At 35.0% G+C, this 27850-nt stretch overlaps 1 non-coding gene across 1 annotated transcript; it reads right to left on the bottom strand.

Moving 5' to 3' along the window:
- Positions 1-8645: 8645 nt before the first annotated feature.
- On the bottom strand, positions 8646-8752 carry LOC141681656 (small nucleolar RNA R71). Its single transcript, XR_012559083.1, has one exon. It is a non-coding gene; the product is annotated as a small nucleolar RNA R71 (small nucleolar RNA).
- Positions 8753-27850: the final 19098 nt, after the last annotated feature.

Consider the following 27850-nt stretch of genomic DNA (forward strand, 5'->3'; position numbering starts at 1 on the left):
TGATGACTAGAAGAAAGATAAGCACAAATCTTCTGGCTACAAGAAGCTGCATCTCAGCCTTCCATAGTTGATGATCTCATGGTTGACCAAATTAGTGGCCTAGTGGCCTTGCTCAAATATCACAGCAGCTTCATACATCCAACATGTCAAATCAACACTACCAATTGAAGCTGGGAGTATAATTGCCAATGAACCTGCTATGGGAGAGGCAAGAACATCACATTCATGTGACAGTGCTTTGCAAGAAGCACAAGGGTTTGAGTACGGTGCACATGACAGTAACCCATTCAAATCCCCTCCAATTCAACTGGAGGTTCCCACCACAAGTGGAGAACAACACCCTGTCATAACCACAGAGCAATCTGTGAGTAAAACTGTGACTCATGTCATATGTGGTTCTGTCACACTATCTCCTTCTCACCCAAACAATCAACCTTCCACTTCTCAACCACAAGAACCTCACCTCATATCTCAATGGCTATAAGAAGCTGCATCTCAGCCTTCCATAGTAGATGATCTCATGGTTGACCAAATTAGTGGCCTTGCTCAAATATCACAGCAGCTTCTCACATCCAACATGTCAAATCAACACTACCAGGCCATCAGGCTATCCTACCAGATAGATGTTGAATAACAACAGGCTAAAATTGTTGATTAAGCTGGTCAGGATGCAAACAGTGATGCATGACTGGACAAGGAGTTCTTAATTGAAATGGGTGCTGTGTTAGCTAAATTCAGGGAAGAGTATCTAACCATCTTAGGGAGCAATGCTAGATCCTTATCCCCACATGAAGTATATAATGCAGTAAATGAAGTATACAAGGCTCAAATCAAAGCTTTCCATAACTTTGGAAAAGCACTTTAAATTACTCTAACTGGGCATCAAGACAATATAATGAAGATGGTTAGAGAAAAGATGGATTAAATCATTCCCTCACAGATAGAGATCAAGAATAAATTCACAACCTTTGTTGATCAAATGTCTAGATATGATCTAAGTGGAGTGGAATCTAGTGTCAAGAATCTCATTTGTAGCTCTACATGACCAAATTAAAAAACATATCACTCACTCCAATGACTCAAGACTGAAGCTGGATCAGATGCACTCTAGCAGATACACTCCTTCAGCCTTGCTCATGGAAGAAGTTAAGAAATCTGTGCAAGATACTTTTGGGGTCTCTACTTCCTCCAAATTTAAATCATCATCAACCATGCAAATTCAAGAACTTCAACAGCAAGTGTCTTCTCTCCAAACCTCAAATTACTCACTAAGTTTCCAAGTACAAGCTCTCACATCTTTGGTGCAGAGTCAATAAACATATATCAAACCCTGGTGGACTCTCACAAGCATCTCCAAATGCAGAATTATGTGGCTTTGGGGGCCATCATGGGGAAGCTCAACATACCATTGCCCTCATTGCCTGAAGATGTAAGGCCAGAACTACCAACTCCTCTACTCATGCCTGTTCCCAAGACTAAGGGGGAGATTGAAGCTAGGATTCAACAATCCAAGAATGCTAGTAAATCTAAATCTAAGGAGCCTATTACATCAATTCAACATGGTCAAAGTTCTTCACAAACTCAACAATTTGAAGATGTGGAAAAGACAGACTCAAAAAGGCTGCAGAAGGACCAAATCAAGATCAAGAATTCAGTGAACTTTTTGTAGTCTTGAGGATGTCTCTTCAAAACAACTAATCACCTACAAAAGAGCCTTGGCCAAGACTATCAACTCCATTAGAGCAGTTGTTGTTAAGTTGATAACTACTTGCAGAAAAGGATTGTTGTAAATATTAATGATGATGGTGTGAATAGATATCTTCAGATGTCTCTTTCAAATCTCAGAACTCTAAGAGCATCTGAGCTAGATGTAGTGATTGACAAAGTACATGTAGTCATCACAGAAGACACCCAGTTGCTTCATGAACTCAAAAAGGCTCAAATAGATGCTTTTCCTGAAGCTTATCTATATCTAATTAAAGGGGTGGTCTACATCTGCTCCCAGACCAAGAAATGCAAAATCTTCAATGTTCCCAAGAACTGTGTTAAGGGAAACATGAGGCTGATTATGACACTTCAATATGATCTAAAACGCAAAAAGAACAAGAAAATTGAAGATGAAAAAATGATCAGAATCCTTGAAAGGTACCTTGTGAATGCTGACATCATGTTGCCAAACTCACAGTTCAATTTAAAGGATGACAAGGATGATGATGAGCAGAAGCAAAATGATCAACCACCTTCTGGCTCAATTTTAAGTCAATCCTTTATAGCAACTGGTGGCAAAGATAAGAAGAAGAAGGAGAAGAAGGGAGAAGAGAAGAAGAGAGGAGATGAGAGAAGAAAGAAGAAGAAGGAAGATGGTTCAGGACCACAAAAACAATCCCTACCAATCCAAATAAACCAAGCTCAACCCACTAAACCTTTTAGCTACAACACTCAACCATCCTTCACCTCAAAGCCAAAATTCTTATATAAGCCAACTGCAAACTCTCTTCTCAAAATCCCAATCACTATCAGCCTAAAGAAAATCTCAAAACCACCTTCATTTAAACCACCAACCAGGACTCACTTTAAATCTGTTGGGAGAAGAACAAAGCAACTGCAAGTTACTAAAAGATCTCTTTGGAATTGCTATGATCAATCTGATTTTTTACCATTAAATTGGTGCTTCACAGATGAAGAATATTTTCAACAGCTAGCTGAAGAAATAGTCAGAGTCTGGGTTGTATCATATACAGAAATTAGAATATATTATGATGATGGTTCTTTCACTTTACTTGGTAGTGACCTAATGGATACACTTTCAACCACATAATTCAAAAGAGTGATTGGTTTGATGAAGGATAAGGATACAATCACAAGGGCCTGAAAAGCTGTATTTTATGTATGGGTAAAAGAAAGGGATGAGAGAATTGCAAGGGCAAAGGCTGAAAAGGAAGAAAGAGATAGGAAGTATGCAAAATAACTTGCAAGGATTGGGAAAAGATCAAATGAGCTTAAAGCAAAAGGGATGAGCAGACTTTCCAAAGATGGACATTTTCAGAACATAAAAGTTAGCAGATTCTCCAGATTTAGAGCTGGTTACTTAAATGGTTATTCATTAGATGAGTGGATCAAGCTTGTGGAAGCTTTAAGAGGAACTGAAATTATAGAAGAAATGGAAGTGTTAGTAACTCTTAAGGATCTCATTAGAAAGGAGCCAGGCTATGAAGATTTTATGTAATGAATGCCTTGTTAAAACTTCTATAACCACTCAATGTTAAAGATTGTATTTCTGTCAATTTTTAATGTAAAGATTTATTGTTCATTGTAGCTTGGGGTTAGTCTTGTTGACAGGCATGAATTTGTGATAAACAATCTTCTCACAAATTGGGGGAGATTGTTGTGCAAGACATGCCTGTACTATAACAAGACTAAGTCAAATTGGCAGCCCTAAGTAAGTTGTACGATAATCTAAGTTTGCATTTTGTATTGTATCACTTAAGTCTGTAAAAGTGTAAATAGATTAGACTGGAGTATTTTTCTATAAATAGTCTCAAGCCTAAGAATAAACTCTAGAAGAAGATCATGAAGATCATGCCTCAGAGACAATGTGAAGAAGTTTGGAGTTGAATAAATCTGTTTTGGGAAAAACATTCTAAGTCAAGAAATCTACAAGTCACATATTAAGTCTTATAGAAAAGTCATTCGACAACTCTAGAATGACTTATCGAGAAGTCAAGAAAAGCTTATATAGAAGTCTCAGAGATATCGAAAAGCCAAAATGAAGATATGAAGATTGGAGATATCGACAAGTCAAAATATCACTAGAGATCTCAGAAATATCGATAAGTAAAATTTTACTAAAGATCTCTAAGATATCGATAAGTCTAATTATTACTAGAGATCTCTGAGATATCGATAAGTCTGATTATCACTAGAGATCTCTAAGATATTGACAAGTCATTTCTTCACTAGAGAACTCAGAGATATCGATAAGCCAAAATAAAGACATGAAGATTAGAGACCTCGACAAGCCAAATTCTCTTATAGAGAACTCAAAGACTTCGATAAGTTAAAACAACTATAGAGTAATAAGAGATCTCGATAAGCCATTACACTTATCGAGATGTTGAGTTCTCTATATAACAAACTGGAGATCTCGATGTAAAACTCAAGTATAGAATGCAGATCAGCTAAATATCCAAGATTATCAATCAACAAACAAATCAATTACTGATTTGAAAAGTCTATAAAAAGCAACTTGAAGAGTACAAGATCAAAGGCCAAGATTAACTGACAAAGTAAAGTCACGGACATGCACGATTTGCAAAGATATAGTAAGCCAGAAATAGAAAGTTGTAGTTGACTTAAATTAGGGTTTAGTACATGTTATTGCATGCTGTGTAAAACATGTGTTTACTGTTTTATAAAGTAAACACTGGATGTTTTGTTTTAGTTGTAACAAAATAAATCTAAAAAATTTTGTAACTCTCAAGAGAGAAGCCGAGTTCTTTATCAACAAAGAACCCAGAAATTTGTAGCAAGACATACTTGATTTTAATATAAAATTAAGTGAGTTTTCAAAGATAGTGTGTTCATGTACATATTTTATTATTCCTCTTAAAACATATTATCTCTACAAGACAGATTACTTTGTTAACCATTCATAATAGTTCAATAGCCGAAAATTAACATAAAACACATTCACCCCCTCTGTGTTGTATTCATTACCTAACAAAAAAATTCGTATGATTGAGGGGAATGTTAAAGAGTATAAGATCGATTGAGGAGGAGTGTTACAAAGTATAAGATCATGTTCAGACCTTCCTCTACCACCTTAAGAGTTTAGATGAACTAATTACTCAACACTCCTAACTAAGACAAGTCCTTATTTTTGCTTGTTCGATCTTGAAAACTACAAAAATTATATTTCATGTCTGTTAATTATTATGTGTCTATGGGCACGAATTAACAACGTATGTGCCATGTGTTGATTAATATAGTTTCATTATTAATGATGCTCCCTATATGCACAAAAAACACCGATTAAAATAAATCAACTCATAAAAAATGAGTGGAAGTTAGTGATTAAAGTGTTTATATGTGCACATATTAGAAAGCGCGATAGAGAATGAATCACAATGATGTTTTTCTCGTCAGGGATTTGCCATCCAAACCTTGCACGAGAAAGGACAAAAATTCTTAGGACGACATGGTTACCCAAATACCAAATCCATATCCTTTTAATAGTTTAATTATCTTTTGGTTCTTATTTATTTTGCTATAAATTATATCCGTTAGGAGTAATGTATTTTGGATATATTTTGAGTGTATTTTTGTAGGTTAAGAAAGTAAAATTCATGTTACTTCCATAGTCCTTTACTTAAGCATCACATAATTTTTAATTTTTCACTCGATTCAATTATATACTATCAGAAAAAAGACCATCTCTATTTTACTGGACAAATCTATTTTATTTTTACTTCATCTTAGGAATGTTATCGTGTTTTAAAATTTAAAATATATAAAATTGTACCCACATTTTTATAAAATTTTCAACCGGTCTATGTTCCTGAAAATATAAATGTACAAGCTCTAATCAGGGTCGACTTTTAGAATTGACAGGCCTTAGGTGAACTCGGATTATGGGGCCCTTATAAATTAAAAACTTAAGTATAAAATTATTTATTGAAAGCTACAAATGTACTAATAAGAGAAAGAACAACATATTATGTAGATTAATCTTAGTATCTTACTTAAATATAACATATCTTACATTTTTTTATTCAAAAATTATCAATCAAATTTGCATAATCAAGTTTCCACCATAATATTTTCCAATCGATAGTATAGCTAAGTCTCTTCTTCTTTCTTGAGACGTAGTTGGACGGAGATTTTATCAGTTTTAATTTTGAAAAATTTCATTATGAATAAATAACAGTAACATATATCATTAGAAGAATTTTATAAGCAATCCCGTAATTTGGATAGCTACCTTCAATTTCTTTAATGTTGAACATTGTTGAGTGGCATTTATGACACTTTATTACACTCCGTAAAGCTTTGAATTGGTGTAAATGTACTCAAGTTGTTGGTGTTTTAATGTGTTTTCTAGTGTTTTTTCATTTCAGGCATTATTCTAAAAATCAGGTGAATTAGCATTATTTTGGTGCTAATATGGTGTTAGGATGATGTCCAAAAAATAAAGCTCCGGAAGCCAACTTGATTACAATAGGATTTAAAGAAATTTAGAAGTTTTTCCAGAAGCACGGCGCACCCGCGCTGGACTAGCGCGCGGCCGCGCCCGTTTGTCAGAGAGCCAGCGCGGCCGCGCACTTCATCAGCGCGGTCGCGCCGGGTCGGGATCCCAGAATTCTGATTCTAGTTGATTTACAATTGGAGGACTTCTATCTTGCATGGGCTGCTATATATACTTAAATAAAAGACATTTTCTAGGGGCGGATACATCAGAGCACAAGGAGAGCCGTAAGAAGATCGTGTTAGCACGATTCAACAAAGTCGAAGAAGATCTTGTTTTTACTTGTGAATCTTTGTTCTAAGTTGTAACTTGGATGCTAGTTTTTGATAAGTGGCATTTTATACCACTTAGAGCGTCTTATAACGGCTTGATTGATGTCTTCAAATCTAGTATTTTGTATATTTGATGTGTTTTTCTAGTGTTTGTGCATTCCAGGGTATAATTTGCTTATATAGGAAGAATTCATCAAAATAAGCCTAGGGAAGTACTTGGAATCAGTTGCGGAGAGTTGTGCAAGAAATCAGCAAAATCAGAAGCAAAAATATTATTTTTCCAGAAAGGTAGCAGGCGCCCGCCTGGAAGGAGCAGGCGACCGCCTGCCAGGAGGCGCCCGCTTGAAGATTGGAGGCGGCCGTCTGGGTGCGGGAATTTTAATTCTGGATTTTCTAATTCGAGTTCTATCGGGCTTCTGACAGCGCTGTTTCTTGTGGACTCTTATATAAGCCTATTTGGAAGATGTTTTCACGACAAACAAGGAATAAGTAAGAAGGAGAGAAGATTAAGAAGACTGTTTTAGCACACAACAACGAAGAAGAGGAAGCATACGTTTATCTTGTGATTCTTTTAATTCGTTGTAACAGTGGATGCTAGTTTTCTTTACTCTTTAAACCTTAATACTCTTGTGACGTACTCTGTTTTTATTAACTATTTTTATTAGTTTATATTGTTGTCTTTATATCATGTTTTCATATGAACCCATGGTGACGATGAGTTCTATCATGGGCTAATCGTGATCATGGGGTCATAGCGGATTTAATATGGATTTCTTTAGTTAATTGTTTAATACCTTGGTATGTGGTGATTGTATGATATCTAGCATAGGTTGTGCTTATTCGTCTTATTTGTGTCGCGAACATATAAGATAGCGTGTTAATCTCTAGTGAAGCGACAGTGAATTTTAAGATTTAGAACTTGCCATGCTAGCATATGTTCATGTATTGTATGCATGATTAGTGGGTAACTCTAACCGTTTTGCTTGCCCTATGTAATCATAATGAATAACTTGCGCTTAAATCGTTATGTTATCAAATTCTATAGACATATAGGGTCTCAACATAATTGATGCTTATTCAACTTCTATCTTAATTGTGGATGCTTAGTAGAATGCTATTCGTACAACGAAAGTTGGCGTTTATCAGTTTTGTGTTGTTCGGTTAATATCATCACCATTACATGCTAAGGGTAATAACAATAACTATTGAATGAAGTATTAATAAAGTTATGATCTCATGTGTGTTTAATATTGATAATTTAAGTGTTTAATTCTCGTAGTTAATATTAGTTAATCAATCTTAATTGTTATTATCTTGACATTGAAGGGTAATCATACATTGGTGGGTAAGTGTTAATTAAATATAATTAGTCTAAGTCTCTGTGGGAACGAACTAGAAATCATCCTATATTACTTGCGATCGCGTATACTTGCTTATAATTTAGCGCATGCTTTATGCCCTAACAAATTTTTGGCGCCGCTGCCGGGGACTCGGTGTTAATTTGTTTAGTTTATGTACTTGCCATTAGTGGTCATTAGGATTCATTGATTAAGACTTGTTACTTACTGCTTTCAGTTGTGTTTCAGATACTCTAGCGAGCGTTTATGCAAACACGTTCTCGCACCCGCAAGAGAAATCTTGATATGACTGAGGAGACAGATTCAGCTCTTGACTTTCCGGAGAAGATAGTTTTTGAAGATTCGGATACAAAGAGTGAGAAGAAAGAACCTGTAACAATGGGTGATTGTATAGTTCCAGCTAATCCAGCTCTTATGGACTTTTCTCGGCCTAAAATTGATGACATTCAGTCAAGCATCATTCATCCGGCTATTCAGGCCAATACTTTCAAAATCAAGCCGGGCACTATTCAGATGGTGCAGAATTCCGTTTCTTTCGGAAGTGCTACGACTGAAGATCCCAATATGTATATCAGGAATTTTGTCGAGATCCGTAGTACTTTCAAATATAATGGTGTTACTGATAAGGCTATCAAGCTGAGGCTTTTCCCATTCTCTCTGAGGGATAAGGCTAAGGACTGGTTACATTCTTTACCAGTTGGGTCCATCACTACTCGGGAAGATCTCGCGCAAAAGTTTCTGGTGAAGTTCTATCCAATGGCCAAGACTGTAGCTATGAGGAGTGCTCTTACTCAGTTTGCGCAGCAATAAGGAGAATCTATGTGCGAAGCTTGGGAGTGCTACAAGGAAATGTTAAGAAAGTGTCCACATCATGATATGTCTGACTGGATGGTGATCACTGGGTTCTACAATGGTTTGGGGGCCCAATCTAGGCCCATGCTCGATGCAGCTTCTGGAGGCGCTTTGTGGGCCAAAAGTTATACTGAAGCCTATAATCTTATTGAAACTATGGCTGCAAAAGAGTATCGAAACCCAACTCAAAGGATGATGCCTGGGAAGATAGCAGGTATTCTAGAAGTTGATGCAGCTACAACTATTACAGCGCAGTTCCAAGCGCTGTCTATGAAGGTCGATTCTTTAGCCAACTATGGAGTCAATCAAATAGCTATTGTCTGTGAGCTTTGTGCAGGCTCTCATGCTACAGATCAGTGTTCTCTTGTTAATGAATATGTTCAGTATGTGAACAATTATCAGCGACCGCAGCAGCCTGTGCCAGCTACTTATCATCCTAATAACAGAAATCATCCCAATTTCATTTGGAGCAATAATCAGAATGTTTTTCAGCAACCATATCAGCAAGCTGCAAGTAAACAGTTCAATCCACCTGGATTCCAGCAAACTCAGCAATATGCTCAAAGGCAATCATATCCTCAAAAAGGAGGTGTTGCTCCACCTTCTAGTGCAGATTTTGAGGAGTTAAAGCTGTTGTGCAAAGTCAGGTTGTTTCTATCAAGACTTTGGAAAATCAAATCGGTCAAATAGCCAATGCCTTGCTCAATCGTCAACCTGGCACACTTCTCAGCGATACTGAAGTGCCAGGCAGGAAGGAAGCTAAGGAGCAAGTCAAATATGTCACCTTAAGGTCTGGAAAAGTTGATGATGCTGAAAAAGCAAAAGATGGAGAAGCTGAAGTCGTAGATGAAGGAGAAAAGCAAAAGGAGAAAAAAGGGGGAACCAAGGAAGACTACTGTTGAACACACTCTGCCTGAGGGTAATACAGGGGAGAAACAGCTCTATCCTCCACCACCTTTTCCTAAGAGATTGCAAAAACAAAAGCTGGGCAAGGAGTTTGGTAAGTTTCTGGAGGTGTTCAGGAAACTTCACAGCAACATACCTTTCGCCGAGGCTCTGGAGCAAATGCCTAGTAATGCGAAATTCATGAAAGGTATTCTTTCAAGGAAGGTGAAATTGGATGATCTTGATACCTTTGCTCTAACGGAAGAGTGTAGTGCTGTGCTGCAACAAAAGTTACCTCCAAAGCTTAAGGATCCAGGTAGCTTCACCATTCCTTGCACCATTGGAAAGTTGTTATTCGACAAGTGCCTTTGCGATTTGGGAGCAAGTATCAATCTGATGTCGTTGTCTATCTTTAAAAAGCTGAATTTGCCTGATCTAAAGCCCACTAACATGTCTCTATAATTGGCTAATCGTTCTATTACATACCCACCAGGTATCGTGGAGGACGTGCTAGTAAAGGTGGACAAGCTCATCTTTCCTGCAAATTTTGTCGTTCTAGATTTCGAGAAAGATAAGAAGATTCCCATAATCTTGGGAAGACCTTTCTTGGCTACAGGTCGTACCTTGATAGATGTACAAAAGGGTGAACTTACTATGAGGGTGCAAGATCAGGATGTGACATTCAATGTGTTCAATGCAATGAAATTCCCTACGGAAGATGAGGAGTGCTTCAAGATGGATTTAGTCAATTCTGCAGTTATTTCAGAACTTGATCATGTGCTAAGGGCTGATGCCTTAAAAAAGCCTTATTGGGGGGAATTTGACAGTGATGATGAGGAAGGAAATGAGTAGTTACAATATCTAAATGCTTCTCCTTGGAAACGAAAGTTAGACATGCCGTTTGAATCTCTTGATAATACTGATCTCAAGAATGCTGAAGGAAAGCTCAAACCATCTATTGAGGAAGCACCTAATTTGGAGCTTAAACCATTGCCTGAACACTTGAGGTATGCTTTTTTAGGTGATGCATCTACTTTGCCTGTTATTATTGCATCTAACCTTTCAGGTAATGATGAGGACAAGCTCTTGAGGATTTTAAGATAATTCAAATCGGCTATCGGATGGACTATAGCAGATATAAAAGGGATCAGCCCTTCATATTGCATGCATAAAATTCTGCTAGAGGAAGGTAGCAAGCCGACTGTTGAGCAACGGCGAAGGCTTAATCCTATACTGAAAGAAGTGGTGAAGAAGGAAATTCTAAAGTGGCTGGATGCAGAAATCATATATCCTATTTCTGACAGTTCTTGGGTGAGCCTCGTGCAATGTATACCTAAGAAAGGAGGTATTACTGTGGTAAAAAGTGAAAAGAACGAGCTCATCCCCACTCGAACAGTCACAGGCTGCAGGGTATGCATGGATTACAGAAAGTTGAATAAAGCCACAAGGAGGGATCACTTCCCTTTTCCATTTATTGATCAGATGCTCAATAGGTTGTCTAGTCATTAGTATTATTGTCTTCTGGATGGCTATTCAGGCTACAATCAGATTTGCATTGCACCAGAAGATCAAGAGAATACTACTTTCACTTATCCATTCGGCACGTTTGCTTTCCGTAGAGTTTTTTTTGGCTTATGTGGTGCACCTGCCACTTTTCAGAGATGCATGATGGCTATATTCTCTGATATGATTGGAAATAATGTCGAAGTGTTCATGGACAACTTCTCTATCTTTGGACATTCGTATGATGAATGCTTGAATAATCTTCGTTTGGTGCTCAAAAGGTGTGTGGAAACCAATCTAGTGCTCAATTGGGAAAAATGTCACTTCATGGTGCAACAAGGCATCATTCTTGGGCATAAGGTCTCTGGTAAGGGTCTTGAGGTGGATAAAGTCAAGGTGGGAGTCATTGAAAATCTTCCGCCACCTATTTCTGTGAAAGGAATCCGTAGTTTTCTTGGTCATGCGGGTTTTTATCGGCATTTCATCAAGGACTTCTCTAAGATTTCTAAGCCATTGTGCAACTTGCTCGAGAAAGATATGCCTTTCAAATTTGATGATGAATGCTTGGCAGCATTTGAGACTCTCAAGAAGAGTTTAATCACTGCACCGATTATTACGGCACCTGATTAGAGAGAACCTTTTGAGATAATGTGTGATGCAAGTGATTATGCAGTAGGAGCAGTTCTTGGGCAACGAAAGTCTAATATCTTTCATGTGGTCTACTATGCTAGTAAAACACTAAATGGAGCTCAACTGAACTACACCACTACTGAGAAGGAGCTCTTGGCTATAGTTTTTGGTTTCGAGAAATTTCGATCGTATCTACTTGGGACAAAGGTGACAGTATTCACTGATCACGTAACCATCCGCTATCTAGTCTCAAAGAAGGATTCGAGCCTAGGCTTCTTCGTTGGGTGCTCTTGCTACATGAATTCGAGTTAGAGATCAAGGATCGAAAAGGTACTGAAAATCAAGTAGCTGCCCATCTCTCTAGATTGGAGAATCCCGATTCTACTTCACATGATAAGATATTGATCAACGAATCTTTTCCGGATGAGCAGTTGTTCGTAATTCAAGAGGAAGAGCCATGGTTTACATACATTGTGAAGTATCTTGTTAGCAATATAATGCCTCCTAATATGAATGTAGCGCAAAAGAAGAAGTTTCTGCATGAGGTGAAGTGGTACATGTGGGATGAACCATATTTGTTTAGACAAGGAGCTGACCAGATCATCAGGAGATGTATCCCATTCTGTGAGACAGAGGGGATATTACGAGACTGCCATTCCACGGTTTATGGTGGACATTATGGTGGTGAAAAGACAACAACTCGTATTCTTCAAGCAGGTTTTTACTGGCCTGCATTGTTTAAGGATGCACATCAGTTCTTTTTAAGGTGTGATCGTTGCCAAAGAGTTGGGAATCTTACCAGAAAAGATGAGATGCCTTTGAATGTGATGCTTGAAGTTAAGGTCTTCGATGTTTGGGGAATCGATTTCATGGGACCATTTATCTCGTCCTGCAATAATCAGTACATCTTGCAGGCAGTCGATTATGTCTCGAAATGGATAGAAGTCAAGGCTCTACCGATGAATGATGCAAAGGTAGTTCTGAGTTTTCTTCATAAGTAGAAATTCACAAGGTTTGGAATGCCACGAGTAATCATAAGTGATAAAGGGTCGCATTTCTGCAATCATAAGTTCACTTCTATGATGCAGCGCTACAATGTGAATCATAACATCGCTACTTCCTATCATCCGCAAACTAATGGTCAAGCTGAAGTGTCTAATAGAGAGATCAACCGCATTCTAGAGAAAGGCGTTTGTCCGTCAAGGAAAGATTGGTCTTTAAAGCTCGATGAAGCTGTTTGAGCTCATAGAACAGCATACAAGACTCCACTTGGGACGTCCCCGTTTTAACTTGTCTATGGTAAGGGATGTCATTTACCTACGGAGCTTGAGCATAAGGCTTATTGGGCATTGAAGAATTTAAACCTTGATCTAGATGCAGCTGGGAAGAAGCGAATGCTTCAGTTAAATGAACTTGATGAATTTCGACTTCAAGCGTACGAAAAAAACAAAATGTACAAGGAAAAAGTAAAAAGGTGGCACGACAGGAAGCTATCTCCTAAGTCATTGGTGTCGGGGCAACAAGTTCTTCTATTCAACTCTCGTCTCCGACTTTTTCCTGGAAAGTTGAAATCAAGGTAGTCTGGACCATTTAATATCAAAACTGTGTTTCCACATGGAGCGGTGGAGATTTTTGAGAACGATCCAGGCCAAGCATTCAAAGTAAATGGTCAGAGATTGAAGTACTATTATGGGGATACGGTAAACCGGGAAGTGGTTAGTGCCATTTTATTATCAACTTGATCGCAGTATTCTATGTCAAGCTAATGACGTAAAAGAAGCGCTTCTTGGGATGCAACCCAAGATATGAGACCATAGGAACCTTTAGAATTTAGTACTCTATCCAAAAACCCAAAAAAATCAGAAAAATGAGGGTAGGAAATTTTTTTTTCAAGTGACCTTGCAGGAGCCCGCCTGCTAGGACCAGGCGGCCGCGTGCTAGCAGGCGCCCGCCTGCTGGTACCAGGCGACCGCCTGCGGACCTGGACCAAGAAAAAACAGTTTCAGCCTATAAAAAATAGAAAAACAAAAAAATCAAAAACAAAACCACAGCCACAACCCCATTCACCCACGATTTCCTTCTACAAATTAACCACAACCCCACTCCTAATCTAATTCTAACCTTAATCCTACCCTATATATACACACAACCTATCCATATACCTCTCATATACTTTCAACTTACAAACCCTTTTCTACATACAAAACACAACTCTCAAACCCTTATTCTCAGTTTCAATGGCCCCAAAGAGATCTCGAACTGTAGAGAGCAGCAGCACCATTCCGACTGCTGATTCTTCAAGGAGTACTACTGCGAGACCCTGATTGGTGGATAGGGCTGCTGAGGAGGAGTATGCTAAGCTTCTGACTAAGCCGATTCTGAAGGAGAGGGGGTTCTTACCATCGGGGAGGGATGGTGAGTTGTTACTGATGATTGTAGAGAAGGGTTGGATTACTTTCTGCGAGTCACCCGAGGTTGTACCGATGAGTGTTGTTCACAAATTCTATGCGAATGCCAAGGCTGACAAGAATGGGTATTCTGTTATTCATGGGCTTACTATTGATTATCAACCCGCGGCGATTCGCCGGGTTATTGGGCAACGACAAAGGAAGCCCCAGGAGGAGAATTGGAATGAAAAGGCCCCTGAGAATTTTGACTCAGATTTAATTATTGCTACTCTCTGTCAGCCAGGCACGGTGTGGAATTTTAAGAGGCGATCCAACTATTATCATTCTTTCCCGGCTGTTGCGATGAACAGGTACGCTCGTGCATGGAATACCTTTATTTGTGCAAATATTTTTCCTTCTTCGCATGCACATGAGGTTACAGTTGAGAGAGCCAGGTTGTTGTGGGGGATTCTGAATGAGGAGTATTATGTGGACCTTGGTGAGTTTATCTACCAAGGGATTTTGAAGTTTTTGAGGGGAAAATCGCAGTACAATATCCTGTATGCCTCTATTGTCACAAAGTTGTGCAAGGCTATTGAAGTTCACTGGCCTTCTTATGAGCAGCTGCAGATGCCGGCCGCTCCTATTGATTCATCGACGCTGAATGCGATGCAGGAGTGGACGGCTGGAGAGCCCGAGTTACATGGTTTGGAATATCACCTCCTAGGAGGACGTCCAGCAGCTGGTGCTACCATGGCTAGGCCCAGTCAGGCACAGGGGGAGGCAGGTTCTTCCAGAGGTCAGGGAGGAGATGGTTCGGGATTGGCTGATGCCTAGTACAGGAGGCTTTCGAGGAGGATGGATGCGATGTATGAGTCGCAGAGTAGGTTTGCGCAGAAGCTCACCCTAGCGCTTGGGACTGCTTTTAGAGGCCTTGGAGCTGACATCCAGTGGCCCATTTTTGGTGAGGATTCTGCTTATCCACCTCCTGACACTCCACCCTCTGAGGGTGATGATGATTAATTCTTCTGAGTAGGTATACCCTGTGTTCCTTTCTATTGTCTTCACTGGGGACAGGAAGATTTTAAGTTTGGGGTGGTAGTTAAGGAACATGTTTGTGTGTGTGTCATGTAGTTGCATTTTCATGATAGTTTAGTTTATATAGTTGCATATTTTGCCATATAGTTTTTTTTATATATAGTTTTTTTTTATTTTATAGCTTTATTTATCATGTCATATAGCTCATGCATATAACATGATCCCTTTTGTATTGCTTTATCGATTGATATGTGATATTGATGCAAGTGTAGTGATAGCATTAGAGTGATGTTGAATCTTGTTAGGTTGGCATGCATGCTAGAAATACTTGTAATTTCACTAAGTCTTAGAGTATGCTAAAGCACTAGATTGTTGTCATGATTTGATGGTTTTTGAGGTTAATCTATTGCTTATGCTTAGAATGTATGATGGGCTCTTAATGATAAAAGGCATGAAAAGATAAAATTGGATTAAAAATTAGAATTCATTGCTAGTTGTGGCTAGGCGTCAAATGGCTAGTAGCCGGCTCGTATTGTATGCGAGTATTCTAGGGTTGAGCAAGATGGAGCGAAACGCACTTGCTCAGAAATGAAAAAATATAGAAAAAAATAAAAAAAAGAAAAAAAGAAAAAAAAGAGAGAAAAATATGGTTTAATGCATAATTGATTACGAGTGAGCTCTTTGGTATTCGAGTTATTAAGTTCTTAGGGGACTTTGTGCCTAGTGACCTAAGGCTTTTATAGTCTAGGATCCACTAACCTAACGCTCGCTAAATGGATACCATTGCAGAAGTCTTTTGTGGACCTCACTCATTGCACGATCAAATAAGCATTTGTTATGTGTTGAATAAAAGTATGATTCCGTAATAAACTCCAATGATCTTGAAGTGTTATAGGTCATTTTGTGTCTAGAATATATTCTTCGTATAATCTTGTGATTGCCTTGAGGATAATTAAGTTATGGTGATTGATCTAGTTTCGAAGCATATCTGTTAAGCATTCTCACACACCACGTTTCTAGTTGTATGTTAGCTTGCGTGATTTGATTGATCTTTAGTTGCCTAATTGCATTTGTTGATATGTCATGTGTTGGTTGGTTTAGTCATCGCGATCGGGATCGCTGCATTTCATATAGTTTGCATTCATTCATGTTTTTATTCTGTTTTTGAGTCTGTGTTGCTTGAGGACAAGCATCGATTTAAGTTTGGGGGTGTGATAAGTGGCATTTTATACCACTTAGAGCGTCTTATAACGGTTTGAATTGGTGTCTTAAAATTGAGTATTTTGTATATTTGATGTGTTTTTCTAGTGTTTATGCATTTCAGGGTATAATTTGCTTATATAGGAAGAATTCATCAAAATAACCTTAGGGAAGTACTTGGAATCAGTTGCGGGGAGTTGTGCGAAGAAATCAGCAAAATCAGAAGCAAAAATATCATTTTTCCAGAAAGGTAGAAGGCGCCCGCCTGGAAGGAGCAGGCGACCACCTGCCAGGAGGCACCCGCGTGGAGATTGGAGGCGGCCGCCTGGGTGCGGGAATTTTAATTCTGGATTTTCTAATTCGAGTTCTATCGGGCTTCTGATAGCGCTTTTTCTTGTGGACTCTTATATAAACCTATTTGGGAGACGTTTTCACGGCAAGGAACAAGTAACAAGAAGAGAAGATTTAGAAGACTATTTTAGCATACAACAACGAAGAAGAGGAAGCATACGTTTATCTTGTGATTCATTTAATTCATTGTAACAGTGGATGCTAGTTTTCTTTACTCTTTGAACCTTAATACTCTTGTGACGTACTCTGTTTTTATTAAGTATTTTTATTAGTTTATATTTTTATGTTTATATCATGTTTTCATATGAACCCATGGTGACGATGAGTTCTATCATGGGCTAATCGTGATCATGGGGTCATAGCGGATTTACTATAGATTTCTTTAGTTAATTGTTTAATACCTTGGTATGTGGTGATTGTATGATATCTAGCATAGGTTGTGCTTATTCATCTTATGTGCGTCACGAACATATAAGATAGTGTGTTAATCTCTTGTGAAGCGGCAGTGAATCTTGAGATTTAAAACTTGTCATGCTAGCATAGGTTCATGTATTGTATGCATGATTAGTGGGTAACTATAACCGTTTTGCTTGCCCTATGTAATCATAATAAATAACTTGCGCTTAAATCGTTATGTTGTCAAATTCTGTAGACATATAGGGTCTCAACATAATTGATTCCTATTCAACTTCTATCTTAATTGTGGATGCTTGATAGAATGGTATTCGTACAACGAAAGTTGGCGTTTATCAGTTTCGTGTTGTTCGATTAATATCATCACCATTATATGCTAAGGGTAATAACAATAACTATTCAATAAAGTATTAATGAAGTTATGATCTCATGTATGTTTAATATTGATAATTTAAGTGTTTAATTCTCGTAGTTAATATTAGTTAATCAATCTTAATTGTTATTGTCTTGACATTGAAGAGTTATCATACATTGGTGAGTAAGTGTTAATTAAATATAACTAGTCTGAGTCTCTGTGGGAACAAACTAGAAATCATTATATATTACTTGCGATCGCGTATACTTGCGTGTATTTTAGCGCATGTTTTGTGCCCAAACAGTTTTCTTATTCGTGAACCTTACTCTTGTTTCGTATTTGGTTTTATTATTTATTCAGTATAAAGACTATATTTATTATACCATGATTTCATCGGAACCCACGTTGATGATGAATCCGATTATCGGCTAATCATTATCGTGGGGTTCTAGCGGATTTATTTATGGATTTCTTTAGTTAATTTATTTCGATACCTTAGTGTGTGGTGATTGTATGATAACCTAGTATTGGTTGTGCGTATTCGTCTAATGAACGTCGCGAACTTATAAGATAGTGTGTTAAATCTTAATGAAGTGAAAGTGAATTTAAGGATTTAGAACTTGCCATGCTAGCATAGGTTCATGTGTTATTGTTATGCATGATTCGTAGGTAATTTTAACCATCTTACTTGCCCTATATAATCACAATTGATAACTTGTGCATTAAACCGTTATGTTGTCAAATTCTATCGACATATAGGGTCTCAATATAATTGGTGTCAATTCAGCTTTTATCTCTTTTGTGGATGTCTGGTAGTATTGTATTCGTGCAACGAAAGTTGGCGTTTATCAGTTTCGTGTTATCTGATTAGTGTCATCACCATTACATGTTAAGGTTAAGAACGAAAAGACTATTGAATGAGGTATTTAATGAAGTTAGAATCCCATGTTTTTCATATATATTAATTCAACCATTCTTATTCTCTTAGTTATAATTGTTAGTTTAATTCTTAGTTATAATCAAAAACCTAAATTGTTATAGTCTTAGCATTGGATAATAACCATATCATCGGTGCATAAGTGCATAAATTAATTAGTTAACCAAAGTCAGTCTATGTGGGAATGAACTAGAAATAATTCTATATTACTTGCGAACGCATATACTTGCGTGTATTATTAGCGCGTGTTTAGCGACTAACAAACGTCCATGGTGTAGCAGTATTGTGTGATATAAAAATAAAACATGTTATGAAACTGAGAATGATTAATTAGATATGAAGTTTTCTTTAGGGTTAAAAATTAGGTTGATCCGATCAATTTTAATTGATCAATAATGATATCAATAATGACATGACATTTATCTCGACACATATATCTCAAAAACTACCATTCGGTTGTTAAAAGTTAACTTAATCTAAAGTTGTATTATTTTTACTTTATATTATATGCCATACTAAGATGGTCTTTTGTATATAAACACGTATTAATAATATTACTTGCAATTATTCAATTACATCCCGCGTACGAAAAAATTTATTCAATGATTTAAATTATCAATGTTATGTTAAATAATGTTTATTTATATGTTTATGAATTCAATTTTCCAATTTTGTCATATCATCTCAATTCATATCGTCCCAATCATTTTAAATGTTCTTGAGGTAGTTTGATATTATGTACGGGGACGGGGACGGTGAGATTGAGTCTCTCATATCGTCTCAAATAATGTTTCCAATTTTCTCAAAATTTTGAATTATTTAATAGAAAAATATATAAATTATCTCCTAAACTTTACTTTTTACTAAAATTATCATCTTATTATTCTTCTAAAACTTCCCTACCATATAAATAAACTTTTTTCTTAACATAAGTTATCATATTATTATTCTCGTAAAATAAATCTACCATATTAATAAACTTTTCTCTTAACTTAAATTACCATGTTATTATTCGCCTAAAAGTTCTCTATCATATTAATAATAAACTTTCGATTATTAAATAATATAATTTTATTTTAGATTTGTGAATAATAATATAGAGGCTCATTGGAGTAAACATATTTAATGTGAGAGTGGGTTTTTCAACTTTGAGAGGGTGACTCAATAGAGTAAATATGTTTGATGATAGAGTAGTTTTTTAGTTTTACAATAATTATATTTATTCAGCAATTCAGAATAATTTAAAATATAAAAAATTATAAATTATTTTAAAAGGTCGCTGCAAAACACAACTCAGTAAACTACTCATAGTATAACTTGGCATTGAATGCCCAATATAACCAATTTGTACTCAACATTGGCCATAATAGCCAGCCCTGAATAATCTACTCAAAATAACCAAGCGCATATATAAAATATGTGTACACATGCAATATGACAAATGTGTTGATTTTGCATCATTTTCATACATGCATCGAGAACATGAGAGGTTCTACCAAATTCACTTTTAATTTTTTATATTTTTCTCACCGATTGTGCATCCAGTGCATGGAAACTCCGTGCCCACGCATTCTCGGAATGCGGGTATCATTTCTTTACAATATAGTCATTCTAAAAGAACTGTTTCATCTGTTGGAATTTCAATGGTGTTTGCACGCGTTATTTGCACAATAAAAGAAGATTAAGAGAATGAAGTCAATTGCATATGTACACGAGGTCTCTAATTTATTTTTATGTGTATATGATGTATATGTTTATAAGTGATTACATACAAAGGTATGTAGTATATCAATTTTAGTTGTGGGAAGTTATTTTATTATGTGTTTGAATATGTACACTATTTACCATAGTTAATGAGAATTTCGAGGAAGGGTTATGAGATTTAGATATACAGGTTGCATCTTGTAAATGAAATGTGAAGTAGAATAACGGAAAATTAGAAGGAATAATGGTAGATCGGTAGGAAGTTGAGCAATTGTTGTTTTAAAGGTATATACGCATTCATGGAATGCGAAAAATATTATTTCTAGAGTAATGGAGCGTGAAATTACCAAATTACCCTTATCTTGATCTTTTAGAAGATGTTTTATGGTGAATGAAGGGGGACGGTTTGGCATTTTCACTCAATTTTTACTCTGAAAACAAAAAAAAATTATTCTGAAAATAATATTTTTTATGGAATCCGTATAAAATTGGGAAAAGGGGTACATGTTTTCCACCTTGGTATTTTGGACAATTGTCCTCAATTTTTATGTGAATTTGGACATTTTCTAGCATGAATATAACTCTTTTAATTTACCATATGACCCCGAGAATAATTATTTATTAATGATGTAAAATCTATGTTTCCCATTTTTCAAATCTATATTATCTATCAATCTATAATATATTATAATAAACAAAATATTAAAAATTTGGTTTGTATGATCATTCATTTAATTACTTAAGTACCCTTATTTACTTAATAACTTCATTATTTTACTTTTTTTGCTAAATAACTTTATTATTTTATTTAATTACTCTTATTTAATTAGTATATAAATCAATTAACTTTTTAAATGAAATGATTTATCTTTTTTGTTTTCTCTAACTAAACACCTCTTTTTCAAAAATAGTACATGTCGTTTTGTTCAATAAAATATTATAATTACTAATAAGTATTGTAAAATCTGTATTTTTTTTGTTTTTTTCATATTAGATATTAGATATTTTTTTAGTTTAGATAAATATATTAATTTAGAATATTCTGGATTTTTTTTGTGCAAGTTATTTCAGTTGGAAAAATATTTATTATTTGCGGAAAGAAGTGTGAGAATAAATTAGAAAATTGATATCTTTTTAATTGAAGTATTTATGTGTCAAATATTTGTTTTAAGAATTTAGAGATTATATTATATCCTAATTAGAATTAGGGTTTTTATGTGCCTATATAAGGACCCCATTAGATAACAAAAAGTCTTGTACAGAACTTCGATCCAAAGGTACGTTGCGTTCTCTTTCTCTGTTTTAATTACTTGTATGCTCGCATATGTTAACTATTTGATTTGTTTTCTTTTATGTTGGTGACCGCAAGTATTAGTTAATACATGTGTACTTCCGATTAATGCATATGTAAGATTCAAAGTTCTGACATATTTTAGTTGACCCATGCCATGAATCCTGCTTATAAAATTATACTTGCTAGAACATTGTTTTAAGTGTGATATCACAAGTTATTTTTTTGTGTTGAATCAAAGAATTTTTTTTATTACTCTACTGTGATAGTTAATTTTGGTCTCTGTCTTATAGTTATAGATGCACAAAAAGCCCGGGCCCGAAAATCTGACCCGGCCCGATCCGGTCAAAGCCCGGTCAAGCCCGGCCTGGTCCCGGCCCGGGCTTCAGGCCTCGACGGGACCTATACTTTTAGGCAAAGCCCGGCCCGGTTAAAAGCCCGCGTTTCGGCCCGGCCCGAACCGATTAAAAGCCCGAAAAAGCCTGGTTATAATCTGATTATTCTAATATATTTTCTTATATATTTATAAATTCACATTTACTATAAATATAAATAATACTTTAAACACATATATATTTACATATTTATGATTAATAAAATTATTTATATACTTCGTTGCATAAATAATGAAATAAGATATAATAAGTACACTATATATATTTGGATATCATTGTTATCATAACAATGATAAAACATATTATTCTATAAACATGTTTATTTTTTGCCGAACTTAAATGTTTTCAACGAAGTAATGTCTTCATAAAATATTCCATTTAAACTAATATATTTTTACGATGATCTAGTTGCTAACATATGTATTCTTCGGAATCTCTAATAATACTCGATCCGATTTAAATTAGAAAAAAGCCTGACCCGATCCGATCCGGCCCGAAAAAAGCCCGGTTAGGCCCTCCTCGAGGGCCCAAACGGGCTCTGACATTTTCGGAAAGCCCGGCCCGGCCCGGTCAAAGTCAAAGCCCGAAAAGCCCAGCCCGGTCAAAACCCGGGGTTTTTAAGACCCGGTCAAACCCCGGCCCGGTGGGCCTTTTGTGCATCTCTATAGTTAATCTAATGAACCTGTATTCTATTTTGGAACATTCTTCATAATCGATTTTATTAATAAAAATAATCTTTTAATTATGCATAAAAATTATATTACTAGAATTTAAATATTATTTTGATTGATTGTTATTTGTTACATGAATATGGTGTCAATATTTAATTTATTAAATATATTAGATTTTGATAAAACCTAATGTGAAACATGATTTTGTGATTTTTGTTTGATCGTCCATTATCTAGTTTTAGTGTATTATTTTTCTTGACAAAACGTGGAAATTCAAATTTAATAAATATACTTGAGTATTATTTTGGTGGTTGATTGCTTGTATGTAAAATTAAATTAGTTATCCTTTTGATGTACATGTCCATCTGTTAGGTGTTTAACTAGCATAATAACCCGTGCGAGGCATGGGTCATTTTCTAGAATTATTTTATGCATCATGCAATTATAATGTTTTTAGAGTAATTTCAACAATATCCTTATATAGGCTCTTGAGTGAAATTTTGAAGAAATGGAGATAAAATTTCTCTCCAACAAGTTTCATGCCCCTGCTATAACATTAGGAATTTCGAATGCTTCCTCAACTTTATGAGTGAATATCCCCTCAACTATTATTATATTATATTTTTCTTACCCGTTATTTTATATTTAATGAATGAATATAAACAGGGTAGTAAGTGTACGTTTAAAACAAAATGATTAAACTTAATATGTAGAATGTCGTTAGTATGTTTACAAATAAAAAGCTAAAAATTAACATTCATGTTGAATACAGAGTTGACCAAATCTTGAATTTTATTTAAATAAACTATATGTACTGCTCTATATTATTACTGAGTTCACTACTAACTTACAATTAATTTACTCAATTTAAAAAGATAAAAAATGCATAGCTCAAGTCAGAATGACTTGCAATTATAATATATAATAATATAAAATTTACATTATTGTAATATTAAAGTTGATTTTAATGAAAAATATTAGTGTTTGAAATTCAACGTATGTATATATGGGAAAATGTTAGTTTTTTATTTACACTGTTAAGAAAGTAAGATTAAGTTATATGTATGTGTGTGTGTGTTAGCATGTAAAATATTGTATGTTATATCTCTTAGTAAATTATGATGGTTTTAATTGTCTTTAGTGAGACAATTGATTACTTAAATAACATGCACTTATAATTATTCAAAAATTAAAATTATGTATATATAAATTGCTATAATTTATATATGGTATTCACATTATCACTGACAAACAATCCATATCTATTTTTACGCAACCGGGTATCAATCATGGTTGTAACATAAAAATGAATTATATATTTTTAAGACTCATTATTGATATTCATGATTATTTTTCAAAAATTCGAAAGAAAAAATATAATTATATCGTTATTTAAACTGTTTTTAAGTTTCTTTCATTACGACTCTAATATTTCTTCATATAATAATTTGATAATATTTTATACTTTTCTCCTAAAATTAAAAAATTTCAGTTCAATAAAGTTTTTAAATATCAGTTGAACCGGTTAATTCCTTCAAATTATTGAACAATATATGTTTTTTCTTAAATAATATAAAATGCATTGAATCAAATGCTACAATATAGTATAGATATAACTTTTATTTGAATAGTTCAAAATATTTGTACAATATTATCTTGATCAATGAATATTGCTGATCTAAAAGAATTCTTTTTTAAAAGCTAGTTTTTTTAAAGTGAAAAATAAAAAATAAATCGATTTAATATATCATCATAGTTTTAACAAATCTCGTGAGATCTCATTTTTAATTTCAAATATTCTTAAAATCGGAATAAATCCCAAAAATAATAATACGTTACCAGTGAAGTTATTAATTTTAATATAAATAATCAATTGACTTGATCATATAAATACCTCAAACATATTAATTTATATTAACGTAAGATATTAAAAAATTTCACATTATTGGTAAGATATTCTCGCCGAGCTTGTAATTTAAATTTACTAAACGTACAATGTGACGATGTTTTTCGGTCGGGTCATGTAGTCAAATTTCGAGTATTTTTTGAACAATGAAATTCGAAGGAAAAATTGTAAGTATATTGTTATTTAAACCGTTTTTCAATTTTTTCATTACGACTCTAATATTTCTTCATATAATAAATTGATAACATTGTATACCATTCTCCTAAAATTAAATATTTTCAATTCGATAAAGTTTTATAAATATCAGTTGAACTGATTAATTCCTTCAAATTATTGAACTATATTTTTTTTCCTTAAATAGTATAAAATGTATTGAATCAAATGCTATAATATTGTTTATATATAACTTTTATTCGAATAATTTAAAATATTAAAATAATTCAAAATATTTGTACAACATTATATTGATAAATGAATATTTTTTATCTAAAAGAATTTTTTTATAAAAAGCTAGTTTATTAAAATTGAAAACTGAAAAATAAATTGATTTAATATATCATCGCAGTTTTAACAAATATCGTGAGATCTCATATTAAATTTTGAATATTTTTAAAATCGAGACAAGTCTGTTAGTTCACACAACACTGTAGAAGGGGGTTGAATACAGTGTTTTCACAATCAAATCGTTTTAACACAAGTATGTAACAAAGATCAAGTATGTTGAATAAACTCTATTACAATAAGAACTGTTGTTCTCTCTCAGTGATGAACAAATATCATTAAGAGCTGCTAAGTTACAATGTATAATCTTCTCGATAATGATAACACGTATAGTGTAAACCCTAAGTCTGTAATTATATAGTACACAGTTACAAGATAACTTCTAATTGATATGGAATACAATTTTGTCTCCTAAAATATACAAATCATGTATCTTCTACAAGTCTTCCGGTCTTCTAACTCTTTCCATGCATATCTTCTTATGTGTTAGTCTCGATCTTCTACTGTAAATCGGCTTCCTTCCTTATATGTAAGTCTTCCCGCACTTAAGTTCTGATATGACCTTAAGTTCTAATATTAAGTTCTGACTTCCAGTAAGTCCTGATATATCCTATTTGTTAAGATCTGAAAACTAAACATTAATCATATTAGACATGACATCTCAAATATATCTAACAATCTCCCTCAACTTGTAAATTATGTAAAATATACAAGTTAATAGATTTGATGATGTCAAAAACATTTAAGTACAAATACAAATAAGAGTTTAACTAGATAACTAAATACAACTTATAGTCCTTGTAGCTTTTACCAATCTCACTGAGTCAATCTGAATCCATAATGATTCTTGACAAAGCTTGATATCAGCTTTTCGTCTTTAATCCTCAGGACTTGAGAGAGTGTAGTCTTGACTTGCTTCATCTCTTCATTCTGACTTTCAATCTGATAGATTGTAGTCCTTAAAGCAGAGATATGGTTTCTTTATAAACCATCATTCAGTCTTATTACCCTAGGATGAGAAGAATCTTCATTGTAGCACAAACATTTCTCATTTAGTAATACTTCAAGCTTAGCAGAATTCTTCTTCATTGGAATTTCACTTCCATCATCTTCAACAATATTAGGAATGAATTCTGTAACTCTTGAACCAGAAATTCTTGCTTTATCTCTGATGGTCTTCAATATGAAGTTTGACCATCTCCTGGTAATATCAGACTTTACCTCTAAAAGGTAATGAAAGAATTGAAGTTCTTTCAGTGATTTGTTTAACACATCTGATTCTGATATCTGATATGTCCTTCATCTTCAAGAAATAGAATCAGATTTTCCTTAAAATTGTGCTTGTCATGAGCATCCAGTACCACTTGAACAAAGATAACCTTATCAAGGTATTTCTGTGTAACATCTTCAAGAGGTTGGTCAGTTAATAAAAATGGATCTTTAGTCAGCACTTCAACTCCTGTTTTTATCTTAGCTTCATCAGAACCTAGCCCTGCTATGTCTCTTGCTTCTCTGGCTTTCAATCCAGCAGTCATGAAATCAGATAATAATTGGATTTTCTTTGGATCTGACGGTTTGACATTTTTCCACAGAAGTTTCTTTTTGTCAGCTACTTTCATTTTGTCTAAATGAACTTGAGCACTGTCAGAGGTTGATGTCTTAATGACTCTATCAGAACTTGCTGTTTCTGTTGTAGCTTGCAGTTCTTCACTCTGAACAACTTGAGATTTGTTAGAGGTTGTCTTTAATTCTTCAGAAATCTTCTTTCTTTTTAGATTTTGAACATCTTCATCCTCAGCAAGAATATCATCAGTAACTTGAACCATTTGCACACTGGCTTTATCAGGATTTGAGGAATTTTCATCTCTAGTGGCTTTGTTGGTTCATCAACTTTTCCTTTCCCCTTGTCTTTGGGATCAATCTCAGTTTGTGATCTAGTCTTGGGCTTTGATGCCTCAGTATGTGACTTTTCCTTGATCACAATGCCTTTTACCTTAGGCCTTGGAGGTTTCTTTGCAACAGAAGCTTTTGGCTTTAGATTTTTCTTTTCAGCTTTAAATCTAGCTTCTTCCTCCTTGAGATTTTCCAAATCCATTCCAGGATTATGCTTCAGAAACAATCTTCTAGCAATTTCCTCATCAAGTGTCTGAATCTTGGGATCCTTGTAGTAGACAGTAGTCTGCTTTCCCTTGTGCTTCAGAGTTTGCATGAACTTTTGAGAATCTTGACTTCCACCTTGTAATAGAACATCAGGCTTTGTCAGACTTTGCTCATCAGAACTTGATATCAGATTTTGAGTTTGAGCAGCTTCAGAACTTGTCTTCTTTTGAGTAGAAGATTTTCTTGCATCAGTAATTAGTTTCCTTGAAGAAACCTTGATGCTCTGCCCTTTTCCTTGAACTTGACCTCTACCCTTGCTAGGGTTTCCCTGGTCATCAACTTCATCATCTTTCTTCTTCAGTATTTGGTCATTAGAGCATTTGGACTTAACTATCTTCTCCCCCTTTTTGGCATCATCTGATAGTAGGAGTGAGAGAAGAAGTTCCACTGAAGATTGGATCTCATTCAATTGAGCCTGTTGAGAAGCTTGATTAGCTAGGACCTCAGAGATTTAGGCCTGTTGCTTCTCTTGAGCTTTATCAATTGCTTCTACCTTTTCAGAAATAGGTCTGATAAACCTCTTTTTGTCAAGCTTGGTCTCCATATCTAGCTTTTCATCTTTTTCAAGAAGCTTATCAACCTTTTATTGAGTAGCATATTGTAGACCTTAAAGGTTCTTGGTAGATAGAGCAGTGATCTTGAGATGTGTCTTGATATCAGAATTTATCACAAGCTCATCCATTTTAGCAATGTGCTCTGTCAGAACTTTAGAGCTTGGAATGAAATCAGAATCATTCCACTTATTGGTCCACTCTACTCCTCTATGAGTTTTATCCCAGGGAACAGGTGCAGCTTG

The sequence above is a fragment of the Apium graveolens genome, chromosome 8 (assembly GCF_009905375.1).
Source record: "Apium graveolens cultivar Ventura chromosome 8, ASM990537v1, whole genome shotgun sequence".
NCBI lineage: Eukaryota > Viridiplantae > Streptophyta > Magnoliopsida > Apiales > Apiaceae > Apium > Apium graveolens.